Below are 27,264 nucleotides of genomic sequence, written 5' to 3'. Positions count from 1 at the left end.
TTTGAAAGTGCGAGTCCACAAAATAGTCCAAGTCGTAGACGTTTATTCCCAGCGTGTCGTCCGTTCCGAAATTTTGTGAACTACAGACACAGTCGCGATCCAGCCCCCGTTACTTACAGTCCGGGCCCCGTTCTGTAGACGTTTCTCATAAAAGAGATGCTTGTTCACGTCGATAAACCTTTCTATACGCTCGCGTTAAAGTTTCCGGGCGGAGCCAGCGAGTAGAACCGAGTTTCTTCAAAAGCAGCGCAACTTGTTACTACGTTCTTCGAGATTCTTTTGTTCGCGATGTTGTTGGACAGCGTTACGCGACGCTCTTTCTCGGTAAGGACACTTCATGGTCGAAAGCGACCGGGAAACGCCTGTACTCTTCAAGGGGCGAGTCGACGAAGCGAACGCTCAGCCTCTAGTATCCCTCGATCGCCCTGCTCGAAGCACTTACCTCTAGAAAAGTCTCGGGGAGGACTAGACGGCCAAGTGTCCGAAGAATTAAGTGGAAAAAATAGAGGAACATCCGGTTCACCTGCACAGGGATAAACTGGTGAATTGTAGGGGGGGGGGGGCGGGGGGTTGGTAGCTCGGAAGACGGAAGTTTCCTCGCGAAACTTTGAACGGCAAACTTATCGCGAGTCGGAGAACGGTCTGATATGAACAAATGGACATGGGGGTTTCCCCCCCCCCCCCCCAACTGTATCCCCTCGGAAACTTTGGTCGCGTTTCTGTCCTTGAGTGTTTTTGCACGCGACACATTATTCTGCTATAACGAACGTATCGAGAAGTTTTAGGAAAAACCAGAATTCGGTCTGTGCAGCCAGCTAACAATGGAAGCCGGTCGATAATCAGCTAAATTGGTAGTTCTTAAGAACCGCGAAATTATTTAAAACGCTGAGTTAAAATTAGAGAAAGAAGACCTTCGTACCAGTTCTAATGGAGCGACACTGCGATGCTGTTAGAAGAATTGACCACCGAAGTGGTTGGGAATTGTAGAAGGGAGATGAATTTTACAGTACGAGTGTTGAACTTGTATACAACTACAATTTTGTATATTAAAAAAAAAACAATTCTGGAATTTTGGAGGAGGAGCGTCAAACGAACAGGCTGCGAAGCAATTAAGCGACGTGTAAAGTTGCTTGAAAAATCGTAGGCAATAACCGGTGCTTTTCGCTATCCCAACAGAGATGAGAATATCAGCTCGACAAAGTTCGCGCGTACATCACGAAAGAGCGATTATCTGGGTATCCCGTCGGAGGGTAGTCATGCATAAAGCACCAAGTTTGTTAAAAAATTGCAATACGTACGGTCAAGCATTTATTCCCATCGTTCTCAGTCTGCGCTGCTGGTGTAATTAAAATTTATTCGAATCGGTTCCAATTAAAAATAATAATGAATACAGTGTTCGTTCGTCGACCCATGCAAAGTGCACGGGTGTTTACAACGAAGATTCCAATGTGACGTAATTATGAGAAATGATTAAATCTACGTTCATTAGTTTGCATTATGCGTCCACGTTTTCTGTACAAAAGGAATACCTCGAGATTTCGACTGAAAATCTGTCGTGATAGCGGATGCGATGAAATAAACATCCGACGAGCGTGCATTATTTACGCGATGAATATAACCGTGACAGGGAAATGGAAAAGGTCGGAGACAAGGAACGAATTAAAACTCGATCGATGACATGCGAGTTCCATTTTCAAACACCGTACGAATCCGTCTATCGGTGAATTTATCCGAGCTCATTAAGCTCTGATCCGTTTGGCGCGCTGATTTAGCATCCAGGTGGATGAAACCAGCTTTCGTGACATACCACGGGTCCTATTGGATGCGTCGATTTCACTAGAGTATGTGTTTTGGCAAAGGAAATTCGTCGATTATGGTTTAGAACAGGACTGGGGGGGGCCCTCGTGATATTGAAACGTTCTGGAGCGCTTCACGGAGCCCTACAAAAGGTACTATAAAGCGGTATATACTTTTTATAATATTATGAAATATATAAATATATATAATTTATGATATATATAATTATATAATGTATAATTCATGAAATATATTCATAAATATATTACTATTTTTTGAGGTCACATAGCATGATTCTACGAGTAGATTGAAATTTCCATAATCGTAACGAATAAGCAAAGAACAAACACGTCGACACGATTTTACGAATCATTTTGATTTATCCGATCAGAACCTGAAAATAATAACTCCTCGATTCAGCGTCCAGAAAATTCGTTGATTTCCCCCGTTCGCGAATGCATAATTCATAAATGCGGAAGATACATAATTGACAAAATACGCGGAAAGATTGGATCGAACACCTCAAAAGACCGCAGGATCTCCCCCATTCCAATCCCGGAAACGTTTATAAGAGGCTTTCGTCTCAATCGGGAATTTCATTCGTTACGAAAGCCTATTGATCGATTCATCTGTCGTTTCAATCTATTTAGCGCAAGCTGTGCGCCATTCGCTCAGCTTCATTTGATTCGAACTCCGTGCTCTCCCGGAGAGTGGTAATTAGAGCGTGTTTATATTACGACGATCACAATTTCGCGAAACTAGTGTCTCGACTGTATCGTCGTCGCTCTGTCGGATTTCACGGGGGCGAGAAAATGTTAAAATAGAAAAAATAAAGGAGAAGCGTTTCGATCGCGTCCTAGCGAAACAAGGATTAACGAGTTTTGGTAGCGGGCGAAGCAAATTTTTCGGGTTGATTTCGGTGCGGTCGGATAGTTGGATTCGTTGCTGCGGGGGGGGCCCCCCCCCGGCGGCGGCGGAGGAGGAGGAGGAAGAAGAGGACTCGAAACGCGTAATTTAAATAGGCAGACAGCCGAGGAACGCGGTGGCGGATTCCATTAAAACTTTTCGCTCGGCTCGTACGAGAGGTGACACGTACTCTCGCATACTCGAGCGAAGTAATACATTTTAAAGAATTTCAGACAAGAAAATTTACGTTAGGAAAGTTTACGAGAGGAATTAAATAAAGGGCAGTTTGAAACGCGTTACGGTGGTACTGTCGGACGAGAAGTGTTATCGGTGACGTTGTTCCGCGGAAAATGGCGATCAATTCTTCAGAATTTTACTTCGCCGAGTAGACGTTTCGTTTACGCTAATGCAACAGCGAGCGACACGTAGGTGCTTTGCAATACTTGTTAATATCCAGATTCAGCGTAAAGTCCGCGGAGCGTCATTCCGACAGTTTGTGAAGTAAATGGAAGATGGTAGGGTAGACAGGGGCGAAGGATAACGAGGCGCAGTGAGAATATGGCCGAGCTACCAAGTCTTGTAATCCGAATGCAGACACCGTTTGTTTGATCTCGCCTTAGATTTTGCTAAGTCGACGGCAAAGCCGGTTCTCCCGCTGCTTCACACGTTTCCACATTGGGCAAATACACATCGTTGCTTGTTGCCGGCGAGTCTCCTCTCGCAGGACTTCGTCTTATTCGCCTCACGAGGGACTCGTGCGCCTGACTTTGTGGGGATCGCGTGTCATCCCGCGTCCTCGTGGCTTACACGCTCCGCTTGAACGATTCGTTAATCGCGATAATTTAGCGAAGTGGATTAAATGCGCATCGGCAGCGATGGGACCGAACCGCGTTTCGACCCTATCGATACGATTACGTTCAAGAACTCACTGAGGGGATCAAGTGTCTTTGTTGCTAAACGAGAAAAGATCGAATGCATGAAGACACTTAGTTCTTGCGAAATTAATTATTGCTGGGATAAATGGTGTACATTGATTCGAAATATCCCACTGGAAATCTCTAGTAAAAGAGGAAAATTGTTGTGTATTTGAAATTGGAGAAGGGAAGCATCGATTAACCCATTCACTGTCAAGTACGAGATATCTCGTAGTTTGCCCTGTAAGTTTAGATTGATTGCGTTTAGTCCAAGAATAAATTCATAGGCTATTGAGTTATGAATAATTAGAAAAAGAGAACGAAAATTTTGTATAATATTTTTTTTTTTAAAGAACGAATTTAATATCACTTTTTATCATCAAATGGTACTAAATTGAATAATGTATGAAACAATTATTCACATATTACTTATAAGAACTCCATAGAAAAGTTCGAAAACGGTCATTTGACTGGTCGTGGTACATTTAGTGCTAAACAATATTTCTTATTTATGCGTGGATCTTGGTTTACAGAGAAAGTAAGCATACGTAATTTTGTAGGGGATAGACGCAGCAATGCAAGACTAAAATAAAAAGAGAATAGGTTTCTCCGCACGGAAAATGAAAATCTCGCCTAACAAGCACATAAATTTCGTGACATTTACATTGCTAACCAAACGGTAAATTTGCTTTCGCGAACACAATGTAGGGGAATTGGTACGACTTCGGTATTAACGAGTACGTTGTTGGATTGGTCTCATCGCTAGCGTTTCGTGCGAGCAAGGGGCGTTAATCAACGTTAAGTATCGCCTCGAATATCGGTCGGATCGATCGCGATACCGATGCGAGCCAACCAACAGGCGCCGGTGTCTCTTGAAATTTAAAATCCCTCGACGAGTGGAAAATTGTTTCCTAATAACCCGGTAACACGCGACCTGCGGCTTCGCTCTCGTTCGCTCCCTGTGTTCTGAATTCTTTTGCGCCGAGGGGACGCGGATCCGGAACATTTTGTCCCTCCTCCCGAACCGGCACTGTTGCGTAATTACGAGAACCACTTCAAATTTATAACGACTACGCTTCGCGTTCGCGTAATTGTGTTTCGGTTTACGCTCATCCGCTGGAAAGGACGAAACAGGTCGCGGAGCGAAAATAGAATATACGGTTGCTAATTTTGACATCGTATCAACGGCTGTCGAGACTTGCGTTAACCCTCTATGGTGCAAATTATGTTAGACTTCCGAAGAAATTCTGCAACGGGACTTTGGAATTGACAGTGGAGTTTTCGATAGATAATAATTTTCGTTAAAAGAATGATTTCGAATTTATAATTACTCACACCACTGTGTACGACCTCAGAGTTACTTGCACTGCAAGCGTGTTTTGTTTTGAGCGCCGATACTTAATACAGATGTGCAATGTAGGTTACTATTTTGATAATAGAAAGTGATATTAAATTTGTTGTTTTAAAAAGAAAATTTACGATCATCTTTTACAATAATTCGTGACGATAGATGCCGTAAACTTCTTCCTTGAGTAACTTCAGTCAATTCGAACTACGAGACATCTCGTAATTGGCAGTGAATGGGTTAATAAATATTGTCCGTTATTACGAGAGATCTCATTCATGAAAATCGTCGAGCTCTGCCAACTCGAAGCACTTGGAATGTAGCGGCTTGTCCGCTCTACCAATTTCGCTTGTTATCGAAGAATTAATTTTGTATTCGCAGACAGGATTTGCTATTTTCTAAATAACCGCCTCCATAAATATCGCGGGGTCTAGCAGCGAAGCTGTCGAACGAAAACACCAGGCGTAGATTCTCACGGGACGAGGCGTTTCGGTGTCCGTCCGACGCGGACAAATATCGCGATCCTCTCGACGAAATCTGCTCGACTGGAAAAAATCCCCGAACCGTTTCGCCTAGTTTCCTTTTCGTTTTTTTTTTGCCCGCCCTTTGGTTTCTCGTTCCATCCATTCACGACCGCCTCTTTCTTTCGCGAGCGTGGTGCGTTCAGCGTGGATTTTGACGGTCTCTCGCCCCAATCGGCGCGATATTTCAACGAGACTGCGAGAGAGCCTGTGTTCCTCCGCGATACGTGCGAAATGTCGAACAAATAGAATGCGATCCACTGCGAAAACGATAAATCCCTGCGTGACGCGGACAATTTGCCGAATCTCGAGCGCGAACGAGTGGAGACGAGCGCGAAAAGCCTCGAGAGAGAGTCCTGTCGAGGAAAAGGACAACCAGGGGCGGATCCACCATGAAATTATTAAAGCTTCGATCTCGAAAGCTCTCGCGGTCCTTTAATTTAACGAGCTATTTAGAGGTACGAAAGAAAAAAATTTGTCCTTAAAAAAATCGCATTCTTCTTTCCTCTCTCTTCTTACGAGATCCTGGACAGTCGGTGATGATTTTTTCGTTTGCGATCGCCGCTTTTGTCTCCACGGCCTTCCTTCCAGTTTGACGGATGTTCCAACGAGACGCTTTTTCTTGATCGTTTTGCCAACCGTCGCGTCGATGTATCGTATTCTTGTTTTTTTTTTTCATCCCTCCGACGAGCTTCCTCGCGACAGGAATTATTCACGCGTTGCTTTCAGTCCTTTATCCGACGTTCTACGTCGCTAGGTTCCCTTTCCCGGTTGTTGCCCGAGCTCTTACTCCTTTCCAGCTCGAAGCGATATTTTTATTTATCAGACGTTCGACATGTTCACTCGGAGATTTTCCGTGGCGATTTATCGCCGGCACGATTCACGGACGACCAGGTACCTCGCGACCGGGCGCGAAATTTCAACGTATGGAAAAATAAAGGGCACTTATCAATATTGATGACGCGCTCTCCTGGCGTGACGTTCGCGCGCGAAACGCAATTTGGGACACGTACGAGTCGACTGAAAAACGCACGGGGCGTAATTGGGTTGTTCTTGCAAAATTAATTACCACGATTAATACCGTTCGACTCGTAACAAATTAATCGAACACGCTGCCAACAACCGGACGAAAATTTCGTCCGATCGATCTGAGCGACGCAACTTCACCGTCGACCCTGTTATTTTCTCGTTTGTTCGCGTACACGAGTCTAATCCAGGCCACGAGTATACTTGTGGAGGGAAATTGAAGCGTCTTAAATTTTTCTCTGGCACCGTACGAGTAGGTACATCGACCAATTTCAAGTGGCGCGGTACCTCGTTACCGTAGCGTGTGCGCTTTTTCTTTTTGGTCGATTTGGGGGTATCTCCGAAAGACATTTGGGGTCTTTTGCGGGAGGCTGGGGATTGTGTAGGATTCCCTGCATCGCCAGTACTGCGGTGAAGGACCTATCTATAGGGAAAATTAGTCAGGGGCGCTAATTTTTGTAGCAAAAGACGAATCGTGTTTCTTCACTCAGCTAACCGACTACACAGGGTGTGGCTGGACGGGTGGTACAACCGAGCAGGGAGTAAAAATAAATAAAGGAATAACATTTTTTCGTTTGACTCTTCGTTTTCTAGGAAATCGAGTTTGAAAATTCTATCCAGTACGCGTGAACTGTACCATCTCTAGATTTAGATATGTGTTATAAATAAGAAATGTTAACGTATGGATAATACATTTATTAATTTTATTGACATTTCTAACGTTAATTACATAACATTATTGAGTTATGTCAATATCAAACTGTTCAAAGTGCTGTCCTTGTCGACGCGTACATATCATTACTTTGTCAGTCCAGTGTACGCGTACTGGATAGAATTCTCAAACTCGATTTTCTCGAAAACGAAGAGTGAAACGAAAAAATGTTATTCCTTCTTTTTGACTTATTTTTATATGTAGTATCATCCTCTGCTCGGTTGTACCACCCGTTCGGTCACACGCTGCATATGGTTCTCTTCAGTTCCAAACGATACAGTTTTTCAAATAACCGAGTTACACATGTCGTTTTTTTCATAACCCGACCCAGATCTAATAAAGAATGATTCCCAACGACAGATCCTGTAAGTTTATCCGGGCTTTCGTGTCATCGAAACGTGGCCACGCGAGAGAACAGGCCACGTTTATGCGAGCCGGAAGAACGTTAAACTTTTTTTCATGAAGTTGTAGCCACGACCGGCAGTTTCCTTCTGTAATATCGAAGTTTGTAGAGGAAGCTTTAAAAATAGTTATGCCGGTTACGTGTGCACTCTCGCTGAGAAATAATCGAAAACTCGAGCGTTACGGGCGCCGTTATTACCGAGTCCCCCGCATGCTACGTTACCGTGACCGTTACCGACTCGTTTATTTACGGCGCCTTGTTGTGCAATCGGTCACTGTTTACATTTACTTGTTCATTATAAACACGCAACATAACGCAACAATATCGCAGTGGTCGTAGATTTACAAGCAGCGAGAGTAGAAATAAAATTCTGTCAACGGGAACGTGTTTAATTGTCCCATTATATATTTACGTTATTTACAGTAATAATGACTGTACCAGAAGGGTGGGAAAGATCACGGAGAGGGAGGATGGCATCCTTCACATATTAACTTTAATTGCACAACGATAAGCAACATGAACTCGTCGAATGACCTACTATACGATATCGGTAAATGTTTTTCAACAAGGGTCCTTGCGATAGACTCTATCAATGCTAAGCAGCGTTTCTATTATTATGCCACGAAATGCACTTAAAAACCGCTCCTAGTTCGCGAGTCGAATACTTCCTCCACGAGCCTTGCCAGGCTCCTTCTCGCGCCCAAAATCACCACATGCATTCCAAGAGTCTATTTACAAGCGCGTTTCGTTGGTAATCGATGCTCGAATCTCGCTTCCTCCGTCGTGAATACTCGGCATTCCCATAATATTAACTTGCTCTTCGAAAATCTCCCTTGGCTGACACCGTGTTCGCATTTCCCAGGAAATTCTTAGCCGTGATGGTTGTTAAAACGGCGTATACGTACCGGGCGCGTCGCATGTCCGATCGACGTTACGTCGATCGTTGCTCAGAACGTCGAACATAAACTATAACATATTGTCGGCTCTCGCGCGTATAAGTGGACGTCGCAATTACGGTCCAGTGTATTAACGCCGGGAAATATCTCTGTTACAGACCACCTTTGTTCTCACTTTATCGCTAATAAGCCACTTTTTTACAGGAACGACAACCACGAGAATGGCCGGCGTCACGCGAAACGAGCGCAGCTGGCTGAACCCTCGAGAAGCTGGCCAAAAGTCGGAGAAGGCTTTGGATTTAAATGTGAGTACCCGAATCAAGGATTTTCAACGCTGAACCTACCGACGTTCGTCTGTAAATATTTGTTTTTCAATTGAATACTTAAATATTTCACGTAGTATTGAATCGAATAATTAAATAATATAAAATTGCATATAAGCTATACACAAATGTTTGAAAACGATCATGTGACCGATTGTGGTAGGTTTAGTGTTAATATTCCTACATCTAAAATGACGGTATAATCAATTCATATATATCTGCATATTTTAGTTGAATGAACCATAATCCATATATTCCATACGTAAACTTCCTGGAATTCCCTAGGATCATAACTCTTTGTAATTATCAGAAATAATGATTTCAAAATGAACGATTCCACTATTCCGATTTTGATGTCGTTTTTAATACACATTGGCTAAAAATTAATGAAATGGACTCTACACTCGCGTATTCTGCATACCTTTAGAAATAGTCTCGACATAAAAAAATTTGAATTAAAAATTATTGTCGCTTGAAACACGAACAATTATAACCTCTATCGACTGTACGATCTCCGACAAAAGACCCAGCGTATTAACCATCCGCCCCCTCCACAACATTCTTCCGCAAAATATCCAAATTTCCGATTTTCATTTTTCGATTTCCGGCCAGCATTTCGCGTGTTTCGATGCGACGTATCTTGGTTTACGCGCCGGTCGGGTGTATCGTCCGATCGATTCTCGAAATTAAACCGCTCGGGCGAACACCTTGGAATTGAAACTGGATCACGTACTCGAGGACACTCGAGTGAATTTAGCCAAACCCGACGGCGACTGAAATTTACGTAACAGACGCTATTGTCGCGCACATACGAGTCGCGCTTCGGTGTGGCGTAAAAAGACGGGGGAAAAAAAGGCCGGCTAATGTCGGGCCGCGATGGTTTCATGAGGATCATTTGCCGAAAATACGGTCCCTCGGTGGTAAACGCGCGCGGATGGTGCAGCGGGAGGATACCTTCTTCGCCTCGTTGGGCTGGGTTAGCCGACTTAGAAACCGGCGCACGTGTGCAGCCGTGTGCAGTTCTCGTGACACGCCAACCACGTACTACGCGGACCCACGGCGCCGCCACGGTGCAGGCTAAACGAATAACTTATGCGTTCTGAATAAGAGACCAGCGCCGTCTGGCCCGACGCTCTGCATTACTACTTCGAGGAACGCGCGCCACCCTACATAACCGGGAAAGTTTTATAGTCTGTCAAATAACCGCTTCGGACCGCGAGTTTTCCACGAAACGTTTTACCGCCGCAGTTCTCTAACAACCACGCGACACCATTATCGTATGTACAGCCTGGCAATTCACCCTACCGAGAAAAGAAATCCAATCGAGCGCATCTCCGCCAGTGCTCATTTCAAATTACAATGTAACTGCTTCTAGCCCTATGTTTATTGTAGGAATTGTTTTCCCTTCGTTCCTGGTCGTCTTCGGGCAGAAACGAAATTACTTTTATGTACGTGAACGCGTGAGAATGGGATGCGATAAATAAGACTATGGATGTTTAATTTCTCGACGGATGTTGACGTATATGTGTTAGTTTGCTGTTGCATCAAAATGTTAACAAATTATAGAAAGGATTTCACTTAAGGGGAACATCTGATCTGTCTACTAGTGATCTCGGCAAGTTTTCCGTTGTACTTTGTTGTGGAATTTCTCCGTGGCAGTGGTTCCAAAAAGTTTCCCAGCTGTAATGTTTTCGTAAACTTTCAGAATAACACTACCAACATGAGCAGATTTGTAATGCTCGCATCGGACCATTGCTCGGCTTACACGTAGCTGTTACTAGTGTAGGAATACTTCGCACTCCTTTTCAAACTAAACATGTTTCTCGGAAAATTTAATTGAACCGAAGTCGATGCCTAATTCTTTTTTTAACGCAAGAATTTTCCCAGAAAAGTGCAGCAAAAGCTTCGTTAAAAGTTGAGCGACATTAGACGAAAGTTTCATGCTTGGTAGTTCTACTGTTAACCCATTCACTGCCAATTAAGAGATGTCTCGTAGTTCAAATTGATCGCAATTACTATTAATGGGATAAGTTCAGAGCCTTTTGAGTCACGAATTGTTGCAAAAGAAGGTCGTAAATTTAAAAAAATAAAAAAAATATTTATATACAAAAATATTTATTATCAAAATTTATTAACATCACTTTTTATTATCAAAATAATAACCTACACATCTGTAGATTAGACATCTGTATTAAATCTTGGCATCCAGCGCAAAATGCTTCAAATTTACCTGCAGTGAATAGTTTAAATAATTTTTTTAATGGAATGTGTGGCTCTGATATAAGGGCTGGTTTTCCCTAGAAATTGAGGAGTAGTAGGAACGAAGCACAAAGTAGTGTCTAGCTTCTCCTAACTGAAGACCAGTGTCTGACAGTCGACGATCCTTTTCTACTAGTTTTCCAAAGTATGTTCGCGTTATTGCGTCTGTTCTTGACAACGCTTTCTTAACAATACGCGGAAGAATCGCGTCATCCGTGTAGGTCTACGACCTATTTTCAGGTCGAGCAGCATGTCCCGGTGAGACTCGTTTAAATCATGCAGACACTGCGAAGCTGTTCCTAAAGCGTGCAAATCCACTGCGCGCGTACATACGTCTACGCCTAGAAGTTCATTTTAGTTTAATCCCGATCTTTGAATTTTGTAGGGAGAAGTAAAATATAGATGGAAGTTGCAAAAGTTACATCACGTAAGATTTTATTTCCACGCAAAATAATATCGAATGTGCGTCAAACGTTTCACTAGGTACAAATTAATTTGTTATGAGCTTGTTTGCATTAATATAGAGTTGAAGTTACGATTTAAGCAATCAGTTCCCTAAATACCTTTTTTAAAGTTAGTGAATTCGTGAATGAAAATATTAAAAATATAGTTTATTAAACCTATAACAATAACTACGTTATTATTAATACGTTCCCGCGGATCGCGTTCCGGATTTCATTTCTCCTGGTTCTCTGGAATGGTACGCAGCTCTTGTGAATTATTCGACCGAAGCTATATCAACGTTCCGATAGTATTAGCAGTTAATCAGCTCGTATGTACACGCATTGTGCCAGTCAGAAAGCTATAGCAACAGGAATATTAGCTCAAGGCAATGTAAACCGCAATTACTCAATTAAAGGCTGTGATTTCTGCGAAACAACACGAAATACGCGAGAGATAAATTTTTCACTTTGACGAGCAATTATGCACCACGACGGACGTCGAGAAGCTGCAATTCGTGCGTTAAAGGTGTACACGATACTGCGAATAATAGCTGGTAAGCTTATCCGATGGCACATCGATCATATTGTATGTAAAGCCTCAAACTGCGCGTAGAATCCCCGGGTAACTAAATGCAAGCATTTCCAGTTCGAGGCAGTCTTGTCGGCTATAATATGCGTGACAGGGCCTTTGTCGGCTATTGTCGATCTGATTTCGTTACCATTAAGCTTTGAGGAGAGGAGATGGAATTCGAGAGCTCCCGCAGCTGTATTTGCGCGCTAAGCGAACCGATGGGGAATAATGCGGCCCGATACGCGCGCAAATAACAATTCTGTATTTTTTTTTACAAATTAATTCTCGACCCCTAACTTCCACCCACCATGGAATCCATTTGTATACGAATTCTTTTCCCGTCACTCATTTATGTTGGAGTGCGATCTAGTACCTTTAAAACGAATTATCGAACTGGCATTCGCTGCTTCCTTTTTCCATTTCAATTTCAAAATCCCTACTATTTTTTCCATTCGAAATCGGATTCATCGTAACGAATTCTCAATCCAAATTTCGCCCGTGGCACAATCGCGTCCATAGTTTCTAGCGTGTGATCATTTTTAACGTATTGTCATTCGTACATAATGCATAGCGCGAAATTACCGTGCCGAAGATTCGATTAAAAGTTCCGTTTGACGTTATCCATAAAAAATACAGCTGAAACACTAGTTTCCGCAGCGGAAGGCGAACAGAAAGCGAGGCTCGGGGAGCGAAAAAACGACCACGAGTTAGAAATTGGAAGTTAAGTAATGGCTTGATGTTTCTTGCATAAATAAGCGGGGGCTCTAGTCGTTTCCACGAACAGCTATACAAAGGTTTCGCCCGAATCGCGAGTTTATCGACCTTCGACACGTTGACCTACGCCGCTGTTCCCAACCTAGCCGTCGGAGTTTCGATTGAACGATGCGATTCGAGTGCTCCCTCGAACCGCATCCTTCGACCTCCACATACATTTCCGTTGACTTTGATTCTCGATGGTGCACGGCGGTACCTATTTCTCGCGACGTTTTATTTCTTCCTGTGTATTTGCGTGTTCTTTGATCGCGGCACCGTTATCGGCAGGTGTTCTAATCGATTGGCGTTGATAACGGTCTTACGATCCCTCTCGCGAGAACGAATTCTTTAACGGAATTACCTTTATTTCGGCTCGCGCCGAATGAACGAATTAAAGCGGAATCGGGCAAGATTCTCGAACGAATCGTCCAACCGCGAGAACCGAACCACGGGAACTACCGCTAATTGCGACATTACTCACGCTACATTAAGAACGAAAGAAGTTGAGAAACTAGCGAAGAAGATGTCGCGATGATAAAAATTTCCAATTAGATCGTTTCTTGTCCGTGTAGTCCTCTCCGAACGATGTCCGAGAAATGAGCCAGTAATTAACGGGTTTTTCGCATTCTGCGAATTTTCCAACTCGTTCGCAGGAATCCGGAAGTATCAGTTTTCTCGATCAACTGTTCGCGGTACAGAGTGTCGGCGATTATAATTACCTCGAGTTTCGTCCAAGTTTGCGACCGATGGGAGTTCAGTTTTTTCGTCAGGCGAATTCGTACAGTGAATTTTATTTCTATTTTATAATCCTATACCTCAAAAAGTTACATTACGATAAAAGAAATATTATTTTTGTCAATCGTATTGGCTAAAAAGTTCTTTCGGTTTGCGCAGATATTTGTCTCTCTCCAGTTCGAATAATTACTAACTTCTACAAATCCGGCATCGTGAATTTGCGAAAGAAAATGGGCTCTATGTTACAGAGTAAACATATTTCTTTGTCTAAGAAAAAACGCTGTTTATCTGTGCGTTAAAACCCGAACAGATTTTTTGGTCGACCTAATAAAACGAATCTACAGTAGAGGGAGGTCGAAACCGTTATTAATTCGAATAACTCAGCTTAATGGCCACGAGCACGTCACGGGAGCTAGCTTCCTAACGCGTCGACGATTCTGAACGTGTTCAGTGTTCACGTTTCGTATTTCTCGAGGGCCAAGGAGAGATTCTGTTTCGTATTACAGGAGTAGGATAACGATCTTAGCATAACGAACTTCTGTTAGGACGAGTGGCCGGTTCGGAGAATAAAGGATCCGCCGGGGTCACTGAGATAAGAAACGGTAAAGCTTCCTTAAAAAACGGGGTTGTACCCTGCGCATTATCATATAAAAGAGTCTAGTTGAAATTCAGTCATACAGCGGGAACATGAAAAACAGACGAGAACATATAATACTGTACGTGCCGAGACCTTCCTTCGAATGACTCCGGGTCCAAGGCATTACGCAGTTTATCTACGTGAACGCGTCTTAATCTTTTTTTACGAGATTCGGAAAAGGAATCGTATTATGTAAATAAAACATTCTGTACATAGGTAAACGTTGTCGTGTAAAAATGTCCAAGGTTAAGAATTTCCGCGGATAAAACATGCTTGGATGTAGCGCTTCGCAGTTTTGCAACTAAAAGTCGAACGAGATCGTCGAGTTTGATGCGAAGTTGCAATTAAAGAGTCGGACATGCGACGATTACGTAGAATTTTTGATTCGAACATGGAAATGGTGCCGATATAATTGTAAGAGTCTCCCTTAAACGTTGGAAATTACTTCTTGATTTATACTTTCGCGGACCAGCGTCGCGATTCTCGACATTTTCATTACGTTTTAATGCTCGAAGCGATGCTTTATTTCTTCACGAAACATCTTTTAATTAGAACCAAGTCTTTACCGTCGCCAGTTCTACAGTTTTCGCTGGGTTTACCTTCCGAGCGCGAGCCGCGATTTAAATGAATTTTAAATCCTAACGTTCCGTAGTTCGAATGAAATTTTTACTATCCTACGAAAATAACCGACTACGTTCACATCCGATTTCAATTTTACAGATTTGCGAATCGCTTTTGTTATCTCATCGCCCGCGGGGGCGAATGTTGTAAATCGTCGATTCTGGATTCGAGCAACGCGATACCCCGCGATGTTTAACTAGAGGTAAAATTGTCCCGCGAAACGTTCTCTGTCCGTTTCGAAACGGGAATATGAAAACAACGACGCGCCCCGTTAGACAAGCGGCATGCGCCAGCGAAAGGAAACTCGAGTTAGAAATTAAGTCGAAAAATTTCATTAGCACGCCGCGAAATTAAACTTTGCTTTTTAATGCATATTCACGACGGCGGCTGTCTTCTCGTCAGTGGAAAAAAAAGGAGGAGAGGTGGCGAGTATAGAACAGACGTGTCTGCCCCGGCTCGGTGCATCCGGTGTTCGTCCGATGAACTTTGTTCTCGCAGCCCCGAAATAAAGCTAAACGATCCCGTAATTTCTCGAACGACCAAACGGATAAAAGTCTTATTCTTCCAACGATCTTTCAAAAGTCCGAGTTCCGAACGAAACGTGAAAGTATTTACAGAGATTATCGGAATGGTTTTCGTGCGATATGCTCGCAATCGATGCGACAATTCGCGAAAATATCGAGGATCATCGAGTGACGTTTGTCGAAACTTTCCACCGTCTTATTCGTCGATTTTCGACGGTTACTTTCGCCTCGTTCTGAAAGTTGCGCTCTTTTTAGTCGCGAGATTCGTTTTTGGGTCGATTTCGCCGGTCGCGTATGAGAAAAAATGGCTGCGCATTATCGAGGCTTAAAAGCGTCGTTCGTCAAGTCGCGTTGAGCGGATTTGGTGGTCCGTGCAAGAACGATTACGCTACCGAACTTCATCCCCGTTTTTCATACTTTTCGACGAATTTGTACGAGGGCATTTCTCTTCGGCACCGGTCCCTCCCACCTTCTTCCATCGTCGCGCGTCGCTCGAAACGATCCTCGCTCGCGACAGATTCTTTTTTCACCGGTAGAAGCGACCCAGGTTCTTCCGAGGGCGATTTATCCGAGTCAACGGTAACTGGGGCGATTAGTTCCCGTTCCTGGCTGCCACTGCAAGCGTTGCATTATTAATGCTATATCGTAACGAGCAGTTAGCGATGCAGCCGACGCCGATACCGGAATTTAATTTTAATAAACACCTGCGATTCCCTTCACTTCGGTCACTCGTTTCGCGTCTATTTCGATTCTCCTCTATTTCGATTCTCCTCGATTTCTAATCGACTTCATTTCAGCCAATTCTATGAATTATCATCGGTATTTTTGCAATTTGTTAATTAAATGCTCTCGTCAGTCGTTGTCCCATTTTGTCCTGGCTTTCTGTATATAGTTTCCAATAAGTGACCATTGAGAATAAAATTATAGTCCTTTACGAATTTCTCTCTCGGTTATTCAATTTCCGGTTGAATAATAAACTATTCTTTTTTAAGTAAGATTGCTACTGTCTACATTTTCAGACTATTCGTTATGAATATCACTTGCACTAATTAGGTTATACAGTCACATCTATTAGTTGTATACAAGTTTTAGTTAGATGGTATTAGATAAAAATATATCAGCATTTCTGAACTAACGATAACTGTTTTCTATGTTGCTGGACTGATCGACCTGCATCCAAACAAACGAATAACGTAGTTCTTGACTTAACATCGTTTCAAGTATCTTTACTTACAGCCAGACTCATAAGTATTCGTACTCTCTGTGTCTCTTGAAGAAATTTATTCAAATTAAATGACAGGTTTGATGTCTCCAAATAAATAATTCATTATAAATACGTATATATTTATAATAAAAAAATTATTCGGAAACATCAAACGTACAAATTAATTTAGACAAATGTCTTCAATAGTCGTAACAGGTACGGATACTTATGGGATTGACTGTATATCCTACATCGTATTGCACCTATTTCCATTGTAATTTTCTAATGTATGTATAATACTTCTAATGTACATTAGTTCTCTTTTTTTTGTCCGCGTTTCTCCTTCTTTCGTATTATTTCTGTACGGTATCAAAGAGCCCCCGTTTACATTGATAACGAACGACTAAGGAAACGAATCGACTTTTAGCCAGCGTTCCCCGCGGTTTGAATTTCCAGCAATGGCGCGAGAAACAAACGAAATCGTTAATCGAGAGCGCGGCTAAGAGCCCGGGGGTGAAATACTTTCTTAATCTCCCACCGAGTTCCCATTTCTCGCTCTATTTTATCCCTACGTATTCCTCCTCCTTTTTTCCTCGTGGGACGATTACTTGGGTTACCGCGACAACGTCACAAAGACCGCCCTTATAATGTAAACGAACCCGCGCCAATCGCTTCCGCGTTTCACGAGAATTGAATCGCGCCCCGTGGCCGGCCACCTTCCCCCCCCCCCCCTCCCTCCCGCAATTCCGCCTTGTAAAACCTCCAGGGCGATTTCTCGTCGCAGTCGGGCGAAACTGGAATCGTAACTCGCGCGAGAGGGGGTTTGAGAAGTGCGGCTTCCGGCAGAAAAGAAACCACCGCCGGAAATTCCACCCCCGGCACTCTGTACACACGTTCACGCCGGGAAGTTTGATTGCTACATTGTGCCCGCGTAGAGCGGTTTCGCGTCTCGTAATCTATATAAATAAAACGCCGTTGTGTCCGTCTGTTCGCCTGTTTGTTACCGAATCACGGGAAAACGACTCCAGCGGAGCCTTCGGAGACGTATCCAACACCGAGGAGAGGCAGGGTGCTTTCACAGATGAAAATCTCGAAAAAGAATTAGTTAATGTTACTAACGGATGGGTCGGTTGGGTTAACACGTAGGCTGTCCCAGTAAAACTCGTAAAAATTTCTACAAAGTTAAATTATCGAAAGTTAGATAAGTTAACATTTGTTGGTACTTAATTTCTTAATCTTGTCAGATTCACGAATCCTGTTCAGATTTATTTTCATTACTGTCACACTTATGGAATTAATTCATTTAATTCTATAATGGAATGGCCCGTTACCCATTTCTGGCTGACGTGGGGACCAAGGTGTTAATTAATCATTTCTCTTTATATCGTGAAGTAGGGAAGAAGTTATTAAAAAAGAATGTCCTTAAACAACAGGAAGAGTGAAAGTTCCGAATCACGTATCGAAACGATGTCTTCTAAGTAGAGCACCGCGAAATAATTAGCTGTGTTAGGTAGAAGGAAGAAGTCGTCGATCGGGGGGTTGAAACTGTCCTCGAAATGTTTTCATCTTGTCCAAGGGAGGATCGCGCGATCGAAACCGAAAAGGACGCGTGGAATCTAGTTAAAACTCCGTCGAAACTGAAATTTAAATTAAACCAATCATCGTTCTTGTCTCCAACGTTAAGAGGGGTTGGAAGTTCCGGGACGAGTTTCCGAGCGGGACGCGGAAAGCAGGTCTAAGAATGCGGAATTCTTGCCGGTCCGGATGCCAAAGAAATGTCGAGGTTAGAGAAGAGGGGCAGGACGAAAGACAGAAGGGAGAGTTAGAAAGGCTGGAGATGGTAAAACGGGCAGCGTGCCAATGGAGCGCCAAACCCCTCATTGATCGTGCGCCACCTCTGGCTCTCCTGTTTTACGTCTCTTTCCTCTCCTCTCTCTGCTCTTCTCCTATCGTTTCTCATCTCTCCTTTCGCCTTTCCGCTCTCCTCGAGTCTGAAATTCACCCTGTTCCCTCTCACGCCTTCGCGGCGTGCACGTATACGCAGATCCCGTAGGTGGGCAACTTGCCAGCACACACTGATGTAATTAACACTCCAGCCTGACTCTGGCTCCGACTATTCTGTCTATTCCCCTATTTCCCTGCGTTTCCCTCTCTCTCTCTCTCTATCTCCTCCCTTTTCACCGTGTCCCGTTCCACCCTCGAGTTTTCTCCCGGCTGTTGTCCCTAGGGAGAAGGAGGGACCAGCCACAGTCGAGAGGGATAGAGGCGTTTTCCTCCCCTTCCGTCGTTCTTCTGCTCCGATCCTCGCTACGGTATTTACAACGGAACAAATGACTCGTGGATCTTCAAGAATCTGGCCCTACCGACACGCCAGGATCCCGAATAACATCTTCTTCCGTCGGTGACGTTGGACGATTAACGAATTCGCGGGAGGAGCCGGTCGAAGGAATCTCTTCTTTTGTCGCACGGTTGAAATGCGAACGAGCCTCGTCGTCAACGAAGCGAGAATACGACGTCGAATATCGTCGATTCGGATTATTCCGTTCGGGAACGAAGCATTGGTCTTGGATTCGCGTGCTAGATCGTCGGCGTCCACTCGACGGCTCCCAAGGACGACGGTAGAATTCCAAGTACTTCGCTCTCTGATTCCACTGCGGCGAAAAATAGACGGGGACCGAGATTTCGCTTCGGATCGACGTTGCTTTGATGCGTCGTTATCGGGGATCGTTCGAAGTAGTTGTGAAAAAAAGCAAAACGCCGTTTCTCGGCGATTCAACGGACCTTCTTTTGCGCGAAACCAACCGTTAACATTCGAGGGTTCAAAGGAATGAGCTATAAATTAGCGTTCCTCTGTCTGGTCGAGGAAATAAATGATTTTTGTTGGACGAACCGAGGACGACACCGTCTGCGTAAACAGAACGCTCGTGGCGGGTAAGAAATGATGGAGGATACGCTAAGGAGCTGGGGTAAGACGGGACTCGGTGATCATCGAAAATGAAAATTGCCCCCAGGACGATCTATCTCGCCTTTCACCTCGGAGACCCGACGAGTCCGTGAGCCTCCGCTAATACTCGCTCTCGGAATTAATTATCCTGACTAACGACCTGCGGGCTACCACCGTTCTCCTTGTTCCCTTTTCATCCTCAATTGTCCTCGCTTGTCTCCTCGCTCTCTCGCCCTCTTTCTCTCCAAAAACTGACTCTTCTTTCCGCCAGCCTGCTCTGTTAATTCGGATGGAGAGTAATTCTTATGCACCTCGGCTACGCAAAAACAATCGTCCTAAATACAGCAACGGGTCTATTTTTGGATAGATCCGAGCTAAAGATATTTGAAATGGAGTCATCGATATCGTGTTTTCTAAATGAACTACTGTCAATAATAAAAAGTATAAAAATTTGATAATAACAAAAAAAAAACGAAATCGTCTGTGTGTGTCGTGACGTGTTAAAATATCAGTAGTTACGAAGTTTACACTATTTGTAAACCCTGATTCTTTTGATCCGTTGATAACATTTACTCGAACCGTGAGCTTTCGAGTTCGACCACGTTCGGGGAGAAACTCGTGCTCGATCCCGCGTTGGTGGAATCCGGTGGTTTCGATTTGTTTTCGAGGAGGCAATATCGTAAACGAAAATCTTCGCCATATGACTCTCGCGGTCCTGGTGGAATATAACGAAGCATAAAGTATCCGTAGGGACGAACGAGAGACAGTGTCCACGGCATCGAAAGTTTTCTTAACAAAAGGGGGTTGGCTCGAAAGTCGTCGTCAGAATGTAGAGGAGCTTATTACAATGCGAGCATGAATACGGGCGAGACATCGTTGACAATGAACGAGTGGCCAGCGGCAGTGCGGAGCCTTCCGATTCCCGGAGGCGTCTCTCGTTTCTCGAGACAGGCGGAACAAGCCAGAGTCGGGGGTTGAACGAAGAGGTCGACGCCGGTGCGAGACGGTACGAACCAACCTGGGGCCAGTAACCACTAAACTAGGCGTCTAATAGTTCCTCTCGTCCAGCCACGAACAATAGCCCGTGGTGAACGCCATCAGCTTCCTACGACCCCTTCAGGAATAATACCATTCTCCTCGGTCACCCGGTACACCGTACACCCGCGACTATAAATTTTCTTCCGTCGATGTCTGCTCGCGAAATGCTTCTGGGGGTTGTTCGACTAGCAACCCCTTCCCCTTTGCTACAATTTCAATTGTGTGTAGCTCGCTCTATAGGATAATTACTTTGTATCTGACCGATGGATGTACTTGAAACTCGAGAAGGGCGAAATTGGGCATTTAATTCTTTGTAGCGACCTACAGTAAATTCCGTAAATATTCGTACCCTCTATGTCTATTGGAGAAGTTTGACTAAATTAACTCCTCAAACTACAACCACGTGATAGACTCGTGGTCTGATATTCGGGTTAAAACTGTATTGTCCGGACCAAATGTGAACATCACGTTTTGGTCTCGGGCTTTGTTATCGAAAAATCTTATACGATGCAATGATCCATCGAATCTATCAAACGAGAGGACCGTCAACTCGTTCGCCGCGAAAAGTACGGAAGACATGCAAACAATTTCGATGAAATCTATACAGCTTTGACAAGAGTCACGTGCCTCTCAAGTCTGATTGAAAAGCGTCTTCCGCGTGCACGCGACAGCAGTCTGTCTGCGCAATCGTGTCGCTCGATGGCATTGTTTAAGCCGGTCGGATAAGGACTGCCAAAAACACCGAACACCCTGCGCCCGGGTTCCATCTACTCGCGCTGATTGCTTCGTCTCGCAGCTAGATCGACTGTGCCGTTTTTCCGCCTAACGTTTCTCCTCGCGAGGCCCCGGCGACTTCGCCGTTAATAACATTTCGCTCGAGTTGCTGTAGCAACTAGCAAAGCAAAGCAAACGGTTAAGCGTGCGTTGCCGTGTTTTGTAATATCCGTACAATTCCTGTGTCGCGGTTCCAGGGGAACTTTGCTCCGGGAAAGGAGGCCTTTCGCGATCTCTCGTTGCGGCTGTGTTACAGAGCTAAGGTCGCTGCGCCACCTCGGACGTATACGTATCTCTATTCCCGGCCAGTAAATACTAACTACCCAACTGACTGTGCCAGCGTGTTCGAACTCTCGAGGAATCTCTCTTGTTCCGGCGACTTATCCCTATCCGTGCGTCCTCCCTCTTCCGTAACGTGTGTTCACCGTGAAATATTGAAATAGCCGGTTCCTAGCACGTGTTTCTCTCCGCCGTACGAACCGCCTGAATTTGTCGAAACGGGTTCCGCTCGTGATTCGACCGAATTCACCCCGGCGATTTATCGCCGGCCGACGCGTCATTCCTTGAAAACGCCTCGTCCATCCGTTACAACGAGTATTGTCCCTTCGGGCTGTTCCCGATACTTTTACACGTTCACGTTCGCGTGAATTTCTGCTTAATCTCGTCCACTTAAAAATGGCACCATCGGTACCTGTCGTTTCGCGGAAATACGACATGTCGAAGATCGCCTACCGTGGGACGTCATGTAGCCTCTGAATGTAGGCTGATATTATCGGTCTGGTTTTTCTGGCGTGTCAAAGATAATTGCGAATATATTGCAAGTTATCGGTTATCTATAATCTCGAGCAATGTTGTACTCGAGTGTTTTATGTAGGAGGAGCTATCTAAATGTTGGGACCAGAGGTCTTCTCCTTCTCTCCTTGATACATTCAATCTATCAGAATTAATCGTTTAACGAATACTTGTTGAATCCACGAGTAAATAATCCACTTTAAATTTAAAATATAAAATATAATATAGTATTTTACACAGGAGGAGGAATCTAAATGTTGGGGGCAAAGGTCTTCTCCTTATTTCCCCGATACATTCAATCTACCAGAATTAATCGTTTAACGAATACTTGTCGAATCCACGAGTAAATGATCCACTTTAAATTCAAAATATTCCGACGGATTCGTCGGACAATTGTTATTTCATGTCCATTCATGTGGCTTCTTGTATGTAGTTTAAACGTACCGGATTTTACCCGCAAAGAGTATTGATTCGTGTTTCATAAATACCACAATAGTTTAATTGTAGCATCGATAATCTGTTATGAAGTTTGAATATTGGCGAAACCGTCGATAGAGCATTGTTCTCTAATCATTCCCTCCGCGCAGCAAAACTGCTTCGTTGGGCAAGCAGAAGTTCGGCCCCTGAAGGAGAAGGGGATGCGTTTGACGCGCGGTATTCTCCTGAAATGGCAAGAATTAATGGACCCGTCGGTACAATGCGGTCGAAACTGTCGTTGGCGAACCTGAAACTAAAAAACTGTAACCGTCCCACCCTCCATCCTACCGGTTAAGACTTTTTTCAAGGAATTGCTGATAAGTTTCTGGGTTCTGTTGTTGGCCCGAGCGGTTTTCGTCGTGCGCCGTGCCGCGTGAAAAGCTCCACTTAAATTCAAGCAAAACTTTTTGTCAACTGGGATTTAATTAAATTAAATTGCGCGTTCTATTCAACCGCTGGTAACGAAAGCTCCGTGCGGACGGGGGTGGATCGCGGGGGTGTGGAAAGAGAACGCATCCTAGGGGACCCCGGGGGACGTGTTCCGCACTCGGCGGTTTTTCCTTTTTTAGGTCCGCCCGTTAGGTTCATTACTTCCCGACCTTTTCTGTAGCCAGTAGGCAAACAATCGGGAACCTACTTCCATTTAGTTCGGTTTGGATAAACCACTTTTTGTCTCGCTCGGCCCCGGGGAAGTTTATCGTTAATTCATCGCCGACTACGGAAAACACAGGCGGAACATTTAATTATTTACGATCCCATAAGCGATCTTCAATTTCATCTCGTTACTCTTTAACCAGACGCGTGGTTCTAAAAATGAAATTTCCTCCGCCGCGGTGTATCGAGTCTCGCGGTTCCTTTGTTTTTTTTTTTTTTTTTATTCAGTCGCTGACGTTTCCACCCCTCGGAACATTTTTAGCGACCCGATCGCGCTTATCGTTAATTTATCGAGTTCCTGTTAGTCATTGTTTCGTTTGGCGGGTATCGATGTAATTGTGGCGACCCAGATAAAAAGGGGCGGTTGCATAAAGAAGAATTATTTACGACCCGCGGAAACGCGTTTACGTTCAATTTTTCTCGTAATAAGTGAATCGTGTGCGCTCGAATAATTAAAAACGAGTTAACGCTTTTCGGACGAAAAAAAAGTACATGTTTATTGCAAAATACCGCGATGGTAGTGTTTATTTGATATGCTGAACATAGTGGTGATACCGAAGAAACATGTAACAAATAAACAAGCGCGAAGAGTGAAATTCTTGCACGTGGTCCTAATTTGATGGTCAGAGGTTGTACGTAGAGGCATAGTGTACATATTTAGCGGATAGAGGACGAAGCCACGTTTCTGGTTCTTTCTATTTCTTTTTCAAGAAGATTGGGGGACTGTCATAAAACCAAGATCCGAAGGCATCCTTGAGTTCTTCGCGTATCGTTTGAAACAAAGTACATCATTTAAAAATTCGTCCCTTTTTCAGCTAGCGATCCGTATACCGTTTTAATTGACACATCCATCATTTAGTTATTGCTGATACGTTCCCCGACACAAATCGCGCAAATCCGTTTTGGATCCGCCGTCCGTCCATCGCAACGAACGCGAAACTTGTACAACCGCGTGCATGATTGACGGCGAATTATACGGGCGAGCTGGCAGACGCCGCGGTTGAATAATTAGAAAATATTTGTCAGTTGAGAAAATTACACAAGTTGTTATTTCACGGGATTGCTCAAAGCGTCGCGCTCGTTCCCCCGTTCCCGTTTGTTTTGCGAACGGTGTTTAGGTAGTAAGCGCGTAATTTAAACGCGAGTCGTAACAGTTGTTTCGTTTCCCCGATACACAAAATGAAAACGGACACGCACGGTTCGGTTCGTCGTTCCTGCAATTTTCTTTCAAATAAATAAAAAGTACCACCCTTTTGTATCGGGTTTTCAAAAAACGATCGCGTAACGTTTGTTACCCGTCCGGCGATGAAACTCGTTACACGGGTCAAAAGGTTTCTGTGTGCTTTTTTTTCGGCGTTCTCCGGGCTTTGCCGAATATTTAAACATTTTACGGGTCTCCCGATGCAAAAAAATTTAATCTCGCTACATTAAGAACGAAATACAATTACGGTAACCTCGGTCTTTTCCGAAAATACTTGAACAACGTCACCGGGAAGAGTGAATGCGAGAAATCCAATAAAGAATGCCTGATAAAACAGCGACTGTGTTCAGAATGCTTTTCAAATTTTCGTTGGATGGCACTTTTCGTTTTATTTCGCAGGAAAATTCTCGCGATTTAGTTTATAACATTACACGAATTTTGTCATTTAATTAATTTTATTAGGTATTCGTCGTTCATTTTGCTCTCGTTCGAAAAATGTCTTCGACTTTGTTAAATGAAAATAGTCTCGAAGTTCGTTATGCAGATTCATGTCTTACCATACAATGTATTGGGTAGCCTGGAAAGTCTATGTCGACATTCAGTAAGTGGTCAGTTGAAAATAAATAACGTGTATACATTATACCCTTAAAAGGTGGATAGGTTGTGAAATAAAATGGTACCTACGCAATTCTATAAATATATTATATCGAAATTCAAATGTGCCTTTGACTTTTTTTTTTAAATTGACACAAACTTTCTGGACAACCCGACACATTATCGTTAATATTGTATACATTTCTGTGCACACGCTCGCACATTTTTTCACATCTCCTTGCAGTCTGCTTATCAACATTATTCATAATGGAGAGGATAAGACGTTGACTGCGTAATATTCGTATATAGATAAGCGCAGTGAAGGTATTAAACAAATCGAGATGAAATCTAGCGAAAAAGGAAGGTTCCGCGCCGATGGAACTTACAATGACTCAGTGATGAAGCCGTTGGGACGATCCGGAGAATGAAGATACGTTAAGTCGGCTTGAAGGCATGGAAATGAAAGTATTACCTGCAGGAAGCAATTAGGAGGACGTACTAGGTGTCTAGGGATTAATTCCAGAAAAGCTCGAGGAACGTCTGTGAACGCGGGGGGTGAGAAAAAATGGTGGCTCGGGTAGGATAAGGTAGTGTAAAAAGCGTCGATGTCTTCGTTGCTCGTCTAGTCGTCTGTAACGTCCGTGCGATCCATAAAAAGCGGATTGTTAAAAATACTTTATATACTATATTTCTTTTAAAAGACCCTCTCTTCGCGACCTACGCGCCATTTTCTCGTACAACTATTTTTGCAGACGCAAGAATCTATATTTAAACGAACGAGGAAAGTTTTGCGACAGCTATATAGCCGCGAGCACGTGTCCTAAAGTAGCCAAGTTAGGTTTTCATTCGAAAGGTTTCACTTGAACTAACGCCCTTTCGAAGTTCTAGGTCCCTAATTTCGGCTTTCGAACTTACGAATCCATCTCTGATAGAACTTTGCCGACCCGAACGTATCCGCGAGTAGAAAATTACATATTCTTTTAGAGAACACTGTTATAACATTGTTTCGCGGAAAGTGGTCTCTTTATTAATGGAACAGGAAATTTAAAAAATTCAGGAATAATTAATTACAGAAAATTGGCGAAGTTGTAGAAAGTTACAGGATCCGGGGGGGCAGGGTGCGTCGCGGTTCTCGTAAAAATTTCACCGGCAACGTTCGTGCTCGCGAGCGGCCGCTTACATTTATAACGCTCGGAAAAAAGGGCGATTCCGTTCGCCCCTGGCCGCGAGACACGAAGAAAAAGCAGCGCGCTGGAAAATATTAGAAATGCTCGGGGGAAACAAAGAAACCAGACGACATCGCCGAGCATGAAAATATTACGCTGGAAATTGTTGGGAACGAACTTACGCCGATCGAGATGAAACGAGGAAAAAGCGCCAAAGGGAGAAAGGAAGTGGAGGAAGTTTCATCGAATTTCTGTGCATCTTGGAAGAATTTAATCCCGTCCGAGGCTAAGGGGTTAGTGTCTGTAAGCACCGTTTGAAGGTTGCATTTCCCTGGAAAGTTGCCAAAACTTTCCTTCGACGCGCAGCGATGGTAATGAGGCCTTATTGTCGGCAAAGATCGCTTAGAAACCTTAACGCGTGGAGTTTTAACGGGTCGACGATAGCGACGGAGGGTTTTCTCGCAGCAAATCGCTGGCGACTTACATGCTGATTAGCTCTCGATAACGACGAGTCCAATCTCAAGTCGCCGGTTACCCTCGACTCAGCGAGCGTTCGATCGGAACGATTCAATCCATTCGCTCTTTTCTGCGCCGGGTACACCGAACAATTAATTCAGGGAACCCGATGGTCGTTCATCGGTGACTCGGCAGAGCCGTTCTTATCGCAGACACGAAGATGAAAGCCCCGGGAAAGTCGGGGTGAAAATAAAATTACTTGAAAGAGCACTTCGTGCCGTCGAGGTGGCTTGATTTCTCCGGAGGTAAAAAAACATCGGTCTTTCGCGGAGGATTAATGTACAAATGGAACCCACCAGTCGCGAAGAAGAGAAGAAGTAAAATCGAGGAACGTAATGTAAGAAGCGAGACAGGTCGGGAAACGTTTAAGGGTCGCGAATAACGCCTCGATGAGAAAAATTGACGCTAGAGGTTGACGTATAAACTGGATGGAAATTTAGAAAACAAAGGCCGGTGAATAAACTCGATTCCTTGATTTCATTCGATCGAACAACGGAGAGGCGAGAGTAGAGTTTCCT

The 27,264-nt window shown here is 43.9% G+C and overlaps 1 long non-coding RNA gene across 1 annotated transcript in view; it reads left to right on the top strand.

Moving 5' to 3' along the window:
* The window catches only part of LOC128880622 (uncharacterized), a 77,506-nt gene that overhangs the window by 28,593 nt on the left and 21,649 nt on the right, over positions 1-27,264 (top strand). Inside the window, exon 4 of the long non-coding RNA XR_008457878.1 lies at positions 8,725-8,825. This is a non-coding gene — a long non-coding RNA (uncharacterized LOC128880622). The remainder of the gene's footprint in view (positions 1-8,724; positions 8,826-27,264) is intronic.

The sequence above is a fragment of the Hylaeus volcanicus genome, chromosome 8, assembly GCF_026283585.1.
Source record: "Hylaeus volcanicus isolate JK05 chromosome 8, UHH_iyHylVolc1.0_haploid, whole genome shotgun sequence".
NCBI lineage: Eukaryota > Metazoa > Arthropoda > Insecta > Hymenoptera > Colletidae > Hylaeus > Hylaeus volcanicus.
Note: the sequence above shows the minus strand (reverse complement) of the source record. Positions and strands in the feature narration are given on the sequence as shown.